Here is a 10,033-nt window from a genome sequence, read left to right as displayed (position 1 = left end):
AGAGTGGCCCCCGCTTGCCGCAACTAGAGAGAGCCCTCGCACAGAAACGAAGACCCAACACAGCCAAAAATAAATTAATTAATTAATAACTCCTACCCCCAACATCTTCTTTAAAAAAAAAAAAAACAACTCTGCTTTTGTGGTAAATTTCTGGACAAATCATCAAAGCACAACATCATAGAAATTGTACTCTTCACAGTTACTTGTTGCAGAAGTGAAGTGCTTGTATTTAAACTATCAAAATTCTGACCTTTCAAAACAGGTTTTCTAAAACAATTTTTTTTGCAAATCAGCATTTGCTTTTAAACTCTTAAAATGTCAATTTAAAAAAATCCTTACAGATAAATCTTAAAGTTATTCCTTTCAGTCTCAATCAGTTTTTTACTTTTAACTATATATTGAACACAGAATCAGTTTCTAAGTACATGTCTAATGAAAAACAGTTTCACTGTAAAATAAAACTAGGCAATCTATTATAACTGGTATAGAAAAGTCTGAGTGTGATTTATCAAAATTCAGAATTAAATTTCTATAATAGTTGAAACACTTTCAGTCTCTTCTTCCTATTCAAAACCTGCAACTTCCTATGAGACTAGAAAGTCAGCTGAGAAGATCAAACAGACTTAAGCACTGCCCAACTTCTTCTAAAGTGATGAACTCGGGCATCCCTGGTGGTGCAGTGGTTGGGAGTCCGCCTGCCGATGCAGGGGACACGGGTTTGTGCCCTGGTCCAGGAGGATCCCTCATGCCGCGGAGCGGCTGGGCCCGTGAGCCATGGCCGCTGAGCCTGCGCGTCCAGAGCCTGTGCTCCGCAACAGGAGAGGCCACGACAGTGAGAGGCCCGCGTACCCGCAAAAAATAAATAAATAAGTAAGTAAATAAATAAATAAAGTGATGAACTCTTAACCTTGAAGTAGTCATCTTGAATAACAAGGGAGTTTCTCAGTCTGTTCTCTGGATTAAATAGACACGATTCCACCGTCTGTATGCTTCAGCCCACAGATTTCTTTTGTGGGCCATTTCCAGAGGATGGAGTAGCTTCATGAATTGAGCATTCACTTGGCAAAACTTCAGCTCCTGGATCAACTTCATTACAGTGGTAGTTAACAGCTGTATAATCCAGAGGAATAACGTAAATCCTTTGTTCCCCAGTAGGCCACTGAGGTGGCATCTGATAACTATAAACCCACAGCTGATATCCGGTCATAACCTGAACTGGTGAATTTGGATAAGGAGGATAAGCCTGAACATACTGATTCATCGTGGTTGGAGGCTGCATGTAAGTTTCAGTGTTGGGATTACTCCAGTGTCTGGATTACACTGAAACTGTGGTAGAGGAGGAGGATTAAAAACCAAAGGACGGGGCTTCCCTGGTGGCGCAGTGGTTGGGAGTCCGCCTGCCAATGCAGGGGATGCGGGTTCATTCCCCGCACCGGGGGCATCCCATGTGCCGCGGAGCGGCTGGGCCCATGAGCCATGGCCACTGGGCCTGTGCCTCCGGAGCCTGTGCTCCGCAAAAAAAACCCCAAAGGACGTGGCTGTACATGATAAGCACTTAAATTTTGTTTCCTGATTGCAGGGCCCAGTTTCAGCTTTTTGCCATGGAAATTTATCTGTGATTCTACTGTCTTCTGCACAACCATGTCATTATAAAATGAAACAAGTCCATAGCCTTTGGACACACCAGTTCAGTCCGTGATTATCTTCACTTCTTTTACTGAACCATACGTAGCAAAGAAACTTGTAATTTCGGTTTCATCCATCCTAACATCAATTCCACCACCACCAAAAAAAAAAGGTATTTGGCATGATTTTGCCTTCTGGTAAAACATAGCCTTGGCTGGTCGTAGTGGATGAAGGCTGGGTGCTGGCCTCTCTGGAGGCGGTTGAGTTTGGAGTCTCAGGATTTGCAGCCTCAGGATGGCGGCAGCCAGGGTTCCCGCAGAGGGGTTTAGGAGGAGCAGGGGCTGCTGTTAGGCCTGCTCGTGCCCCCCGCCCGGCTTGACAGGGCGCAGGCGGACGAGCGGGGACAGTCAGAGACGGGTGGTGAGGCCGAGGGGCACAGGCGGACTCCCTTGGCCTTTTCCTTAGGATCACCTGTTCTAGATGGAAACTTCTTTAAGGCCTGGATCAGATCATATTTTCTAGACTGTCAGTACTAAGTTCATCCTAGTGGAGCCAGAGTTCTAACCAGTCCGGGGGAGAGTGTGAATGGAGGGCGGTGGTATTGACATTTGACATCATTAATTGATATTTGCTATGGTAATCATTATTATGGTACTGATATCATTATCTTATTCTCTACCTGATTCTCTACCTCTCATACCTGATAAAGCAGGGAGGAAGCATTTGCACATTCTGACGGGTAATTGGAAAGGTGGCCTGAGTAAACAAAATACATAATAACGAGTGTGGAGTCATTTGGGAATCCCTAGGATTAGCTCTGTCCTGCTGAGCCAGATCCTTTTCCCAGATACTTCAGCATTTTGTTAATAGCTCAGCACTGCAACTATCATGGAAAGGAAACGAGCTTTTGCCATCCACTCTGGTGAGAAGCTACTGGCGTGTTTTACCCGCTTCCTGCATGTTCATTAGGGAATGTGACACTCCAGCCACCAAGCAGCCCCGACACCTCCTGGAAACACTTTTTGCTTCCTCTGCAATGCAGCTCTAAGCTGTCCTTTGAGCATTTGGCCTGCTCTTGGAGCTCTGAGAGTTTCCTGGTGGGAGCTGATGAGTTTTCTGAAGAGCTGTGTGTGTGTGTGTGTGTGTGTGTGTGTGTGTGTGTGTTCAAGGACGTATCTATGGTACTAAATCAAATAGCAAAGAAAGATTTATAATGAAAAGTAATAGTCTCCCACTCCATCCTTCCCCACTCTTCAAACGTCACTTCTGACAGTTGACCTCCCAAACCATAAACAGTATGCTTGATTTCTTACCTTAGACGTATCTGTTGACTCCCTGCTACGAAAAACAAGGGTTTAGCTCTTTTCCCCCCTCATTCTGGATTCCATCCTCCTCTCAAATTTTTAATAAACGCATTGGTAATTTTAGTTATTTTCATCACTTTTGCAAATTTAAACAATATACGAAAACCTCTATTTCTCGCTCCCTGAGCTGCAGACAGTGTCTTATTTTTGCATCATGTAAAACTAGACTATGAAGCGACCGTGTCTTGCACCTCCTCACCCAGCCTGGTCTCCCAACCCTGTACTAGCTACACCTTGGGATTTGCGATGTCAAGATGGGTAACCGTAACATTCTGTTTAGTCCTTTGTTTATAAGTTTATTTTAAATGATGAAAACAAGTAAGTGACATTTATGTGACCATTATTATGTAAATATTCTTTATTGTAGAGCCAAAAAAAAAAAAAGCTATGGGTCCAAAATAAACCCTGGGCCACTCATTCTAAGCGAAGTAAGTTAGAAAGAGAAGGACAAATACCATATGATATCACTTATATGTGGAATCTAAAATATGACACAAATGAACTTATCTATGAAACAGACTCACAGACATAGAGAACAGACTTGTGGTTGCCAAGGGGGAGGGGGTGTGGGAGAGGGTTGGACTGGGAGTTTAAGATTAGCAGATGCAAACTATTATATATAGAATGGATAAACAACAAGTTCCTACTGTATAGCACAGGAAACTATATTCAATATCCTGTGATAAACCATAATAGAAAAGGATATATATATATGTATATGTATAACTGAATCACTTTGCTGTACACCTGAAACTACCGCAATATTGGAAATCAACTATATATTCAATTAAAAATCATTCTGAGAATACTAATTATAATTTTTGAGCATTTTATGTTCCCAAATAATATTTGTTTGCTCTAGAGTCAGTCCTTCAAAGGGGACCAACCTAAGGTATCACCTATTACTTTGGAGAAAGTAGGGCTGTGGGTCTTCACTACCAAAATTTGTTCTTTGGCAAAGACCTGAGGCCATGTCTCCTCATTGTGAATTTAGGTCAGCGTGCTTCTTGTACGAGGATGCATGCATTTCAGCCTCGTCTTCAGTGAGAGGCTGACCAGCGCTCTGTGAGCAAAAGAGACATCCCTGGACATCACCCAAGTCCCTTGTCCAAGGGCAGCTTCTAGGCTCCCCCAGGGGCACTAACCACAGAACTGTGCAGCCCCTTGACTCTTTCCTGAGGAAGATTTCTCTAAGAAAAGTGTTCCCCTCCCCAACTTTCCCCAGAGCCTGGAGAAGCCTCTGAGATGGACAAACTGAAGGACTGGGATGTAGGAGCCCAACACTTTGCCCAAAATCCTGCAGAAGGAAAGCAACCGGTGTGCCCCACAGAAGCCTGAAGAGGCAGTGAGATTGCGAATGGGACTCGGGGCTGAAGCTGACATGCTGTTTGCAAAAGAGCACAGCACAGCCCTTGCCCCTTAACCTGCTCGCGACCACTTACAGCGGGCAGCCTCTCAGAGGAAGATGTTGCTATCGCCCCATGTTAACACGGCCTGTTACTGGGTGTCTATAAACAGAATAATACTTTTTTTTTTTTTTTAAAGCCTTCAGAGTCCTTGCAAGAAGGAAGGCTCCAGCTGGAGTGGATGGGATGACCTCTGCCAGGCGGTCTGGCTACAGGACCCTAAGGCCAAAGCCCTAAGGCGGGTCTCTCAGTCCTGAGGACTTGTTTGCCTCGTCCTGGAATGAGAAGCCATCTCCCTCTGAGGGAGGCCAGAGGAGGGAGGCTGAGGGAGGCTGAGCCCTTGCCACCCCTTTGGGCCTATCTAGGAGAATGCTAGGAAGGAGAAAATGGGGAAGGGTGGAGGGAGGAGTTTCACAAAGGATGCAGCAGAGATGGGCCCTTGCTTCTGTGGTACCCTATTCCTTCCTCTGCCTTCACCACATCACTGTGGCTGCTTCTTAGTTTGTTAACAGTGGGAGGGAAGTTTAGAACTTCCTGGAATCCAGCCTCAGCCGATGTGAAACGTGTCCAGCCAGACCCCAGAGGTCTTGGCAAATCAGCTTCCTGCCTCCCAGAGGCTGAAGCCATCAAGAGGACAGAGCCCCCTTCAGGAAAAGCATTTATGAGTAGGGCAGGAAGGTCAACCCTGGAACCCCTAATGGTGCCACCTTTGCTACGAAGGAGCAAGACAGAGCAGACCCTGTGGCTCCGAGGTCCCCGTCCAAAGGCTCAGCGCCCATCGTACATCTACCTGGGTCTCCTTGCCATCACATACACTCCATTTCTACCCTCACAACCATGGGGGCCTTTAGGAAGGAAAACTGAGGCCAAAACAAACAAACTAATATCACCCAAGGCCATGAGCCTGAATGTCAGGGACACCACTGGGATTTGAACGCAGGCCCCCTGACCAGGGTAGGCCGTGCCCGCAGCACCTTGATCTCGTGGGTAAACAATCTCTTCATCTCAGTAGGTGGGCCACTTCTGGTCAGCCAGCTCATCCCATCTGCAGTTCGCTCATTCAATCAGCATTCACTGAGCACCTATCAATCACCAGACACCTCAGGGCTGGGGAGACAAAGACAGGGTCCCAGCAGTAGGAAGTCCACCCTTAGTAAACAGACAGCTGCACGGGGTGATAAGTGTGGCTGGGCTGACGTGAGGCAAATGTGGATTCTCCCTAGCTTCCCAGTGAGCTGTCGATGTCAGATTTCCCTTCCTCTGGGGTTTGGGACACTTCCACGCTGACTGGCAGAGGTAGCCCTGCCACCCACTGAGCTTTGGGGTTGGAAAAGGCCCTGGCACAGTGACTCACGGCTGTGATTCCTTATGACCTGTCTGTGCCACAGCCTTGACTACAAAGCAAGTGTCATTCTTGACACCCCAAGGACACTGGCCAGGCTGCCTGTAGGCCCGTTAATGTGACCAGGCTTGGCAACAGTGTCCATGAACTGGTGCTCAAGGCACCTGAAGAAATAAGACAGGGCCTAAAAGAAAGAAGGCTGATGAGTCAGGGAATGTGTGGCTGAGGCCCAAATCAGAGGTGCTGGCTTCTTCGTGCAGCAGGAACCCTTCCCTTCTTCTGAGTGGCCCCAGCGCCTGCTCCCAGACTGAGCCCAGCTCTACCTTGTCACAAGTCAGGTGGCCTGGAGCTGCGCTCTGTGCCTTAGTTTCCACATCTACTGAATAAGGAGGATGACAGTAGAGCCTCCATTGTAGGGTTATTTGAATTAGTATTTGTTAAGCACTTAAACAGTTCCCAGGACATGGAAAACACTATGGAAGGGCTTTTTAAAAAAAATAAAAGAAGGGATCCAAGAGGCAGTGGCCCCGTTACCTTCACCCAGGATCCCCTCCATGGAGCATGGAGAAGTCAAAAGAGGACAGGCTTACTCAACAGGAAGGTAGCACTGTTGGTGGAATGTAAATTGGTGCAGCCACTGTAGAAAACAGTATAGAGTTTCCTCAAAAAACAAAAATAGAGCTACCGTATGGTCCTGAAATCCCACTCCTGGGTATATATCCAGAGAAAACTATAATTCGAAAAGATACATGCACCCCAATATTCATAGCAGCACTATTCACAATAGCCAAGACATGGAAGCAACCTAACTGTCCATCAACAGATGAATGGATAAAGAAGATGTGGTGTGTATATATATATATATATATACTGTGTATATGTATATATAATATTCCATTGTGTATATATATATACAATGGAATATTACCCAGCCATAAAAAAGAATGAAATAATGCCATTTGCAGCAACATGGAAAGACCTAGAGATTATCATACTAAGTGAAGGAAGTCAGAGAAAGATAAATACCATATGATATCACTTACATGTGGAATCTAAAAAATGATACAAATGAACTTATTTACAAAACAGAAACAGACTCACAGACATAGAAAATAAACTTATGGTTACCAAAGGGGAAAGGTGGGAGGATAAATTAGGAGTTTGTAATTAGCAGATACAAACTACTATATACAAAATAGATAAACAAAAAGGACCTACTGAATAGCACAGGGAACTATATTCAATATCTTGTAATAAACTATAATGGAGAAGAATCTGAAAAAGAATATATATCTGAATCACTTTGCTGTATACCTGAAACTAACACAGCATTGTAAATCAACTAACTTCAATAAACAAAAACAAAACCAAAAAACAGGGAGGTAGCATTATTCGGGCACCAAATTAGTAAAGAATTCTTTTGAGAAGTTAATAGTCAATGTTGCAGAGAGAGCAGTGAGAAGGTGCCAGGTGCATTTACAGGTGCCACCTTTGCAGCAGTAATTTGGTCATATGTATCAAGGGCCTTAAAAATATTCATAAACGTGCCCCAGTAAGTCTCCTTTTAAATGAATCTGTCCCACAGAGATAATTTGAGATTTAGACAACAGTTGAAATACAAAGATTTTCTACAGCATTTCATACAATTACCAAAAAAATTAAGAAAATGCCCAACAAAAGAAAGATAAATACACAAAATAAATTGTTAAATAGTCATTAAAAACCATATTCAGAAGAATTTTAAATGGCATAAAGAAAGCTCACACTATGCAATGTCAGTTAAAAAGGAATATGTATCATCATTAAAATGTATGATTTCATGCTGGAAAGGGTGTGGAGAAAAGGGAACCCTCCTACACTGTTGATGGGAATGTAAATTGGTGGAGCCACTATAGAAAACAGTATGGAGGGTCCTTAAAAAACTAAAAATAGAGTTATCATATGAGCCAGCAATCCCCCTTCTGGGCATATATCCAGACAAAACTATAATTTGAAAAGACGCATGTGCCCCGATGTTGATAGTAGCACTATTTACAATAGCAAAGATGTGGAAACAACCTAAATGTCCAACAACAGATGAATGGATAAAGGAGATGTGGTACATATATACAGTGGAATATTACTCAGCCATAAAAAAGAATGAAATAATGCCATTATCATACTAAGTGAAGTAAGTCAGACAGAGAAAGACAAATACCATATGATATCACTTATATGTAGAATCTAAAAGATAACACAAATGAACTTACCTACGAAACAGAAACAGAAACATGCTCACAGACATAGAGAACAGACTTGTGGTTGCCAAGGGGGAGGGGGTACAGGAGAGGGTTGGGTTAGGAGTTTGGGACTAGCAGATGCAAACTATTATTTATAGAATGGATAAACAATAAGGTCCTACTGTATAGCACAGGGAACTATACTCAATATCCTGTAATAAACCATAATGGAAAAGAATATGAAAAAAATAAAATGTATGATTTCAGTCAACGCACACAGAAGAAAAAAAAAAAAGAAATTTACCAATGTGTTAACAATGATTACTACTGAGTTGAAGATATCTGGGTGATTTTTAGTATCATCTTTATATTTCTTCTGTATTTTCCAGAATTTCTGAAGGCCTTTTTTAGTAATCAGAAAAATGAGATTTTTGTTTCGCTTTGCTTTGTTTTTAATGCACAATCTCTGTAGTTAAAACAGATAAATTCTGACAATAACCTGCCTGCTTAGGAGCTTGGGCAAGTTATTTAAGCACTCTTGATAACTCGGTTTGATCCACCACAAAATGGGGGAAAGAATACCTACTTCATGAAGACTGGAGGATGAGAAAATGAAGTAAAGCCAGCACCTGACGGTTCCGTCCACCACACCTTAGGCCAGGGAAGATGCCGTTGGGGAAGAGTCCCATCCTCCCTTGGGATGTCAGAAGAGACCTGAGAGTTTACAGACTGGCTTTGCTGCCCTTACAATTTTGAAAAACATTCAGAAGGAAGTGCTTCTTGGCTGCATAAGCTGTATCCATGAACCCACACAAAGAAATTTCCTTCCAAGCATTCAACTGAAAGAGCGTTCGTAAAACGGTCTTGCAGACAAAAGTTGTCAAGAGCTGTTCAAGGGTTGGGGATTGTTGTTGGTAAGAATTGTGTGACACATTGGAATATTTTTCAGCCACAAAAAAGAAAATCCTGCCATTTGAATAAGTGGGATGGAGCTGAAGGACATTATGCTAAGCAAAATAAGCAAGACACAGAAAGAGAAATACCACATGATCTCACTTTATGTGGAATTTAAAGAACAGTCAAACTCCTAGAATCAGAGAGAAGGATGGTGGTTGCCGGGATGGGGGGAGGGGGAAGTGGGGTGATGTTGGTCAAAAGTACAGTGTTTCAGTTATGCAAGATGAATAGGTTCTGGAGACCTGATGTACTGCATGGTGACTATAGCTAATAATACTGTATTGTATAACTGATATCTGCTAAGAGGATGTAGCTTAAATCTTCTCAACACACACACATACAAATGGTAAGTACAGAGACGTGATAGATACATTAATTAGCTGGATTGTGGTGATCATTTCACAATATATAAGTACATCAAAACATCAAGTTGGGGCTTTCCTGGTGGCGCAGTGGTTGAGAGTCCGACTGCCGTTGCGGGGGACGCGGGTTCGTGCCCTGGTCCGGGAGGATCCCACATGCCATGGAGCAGCTGGGCCCGTGAGCCACGGCCGCTGAGCCTGCGCGTCCAGAGCCTGTGCTCTGCAACGGGAGAGGCCACAACAGTGAGAGGCCCGTGTACCGCAAAAAAACAAACGAAAAAAACAACTGCCCAAATCAATGCACTGAATCCCACAGGCAAGCACGCACCAAAGAGAACTTTCCTCATCTCCCATGTACGTAAGTCAGGATAGTGGTTACCTTGGAGGGGTGGTGACCAGAGGAGGCATAAAAGGGGCTTTGGGGATGCTGGTGATATTGATTCTCAATCTGGATGCTGGTCACACAGTTCATTTGTAAAAAATTCACATTGTACTGCATGATGTATTCACTGTTCTGTATGTATGTATGTATGTTATATTCAATAATATGTTTATTTTAAGACCCCATTAATGAAAAGGCAAGCCGAAAGTAGGAGGAGATATTTGCAACACAGAAAAAGTATGCCGGTACATATATCACTTAGCTCTTTGCCAGCATGTTAAATTAAGGGCTTTTCCTTCTAAGATCTCTTCATCCTTCTCTAACTATGCATTTTTATGTGTTTCTATAGATATGTGTGATTTGACAATAAATTAT

General features: G+C 43.3%; 1 pseudogene; it reads right to left on the bottom strand.

The window, feature by feature from the left end:
• Positions 1 to 613: 613 nt before the first annotated feature.
• Positions 614 to 6,294, bottom strand: LOC137219913 (deleted in azoospermia-like; annotated as a pseudogene).
• Between the last annotated feature and the right edge of the window lie 3,739 nt (positions 6,295 to 10,033).

Source organism: Pseudorca crassidens, chromosome 2 (assembly GCF_039906515.1).
Source record: "Pseudorca crassidens isolate mPseCra1 chromosome 2, mPseCra1.hap1, whole genome shotgun sequence".
Taxonomy (NCBI): Eukaryota; Metazoa; Chordata; class Mammalia; order Artiodactyla; family Delphinidae; genus Pseudorca; species Pseudorca crassidens.
The sequence above is the reverse complement of the archived record's forward strand: the minus strand, read 5'-3'. Positions and strand labels throughout refer to the sequence as shown.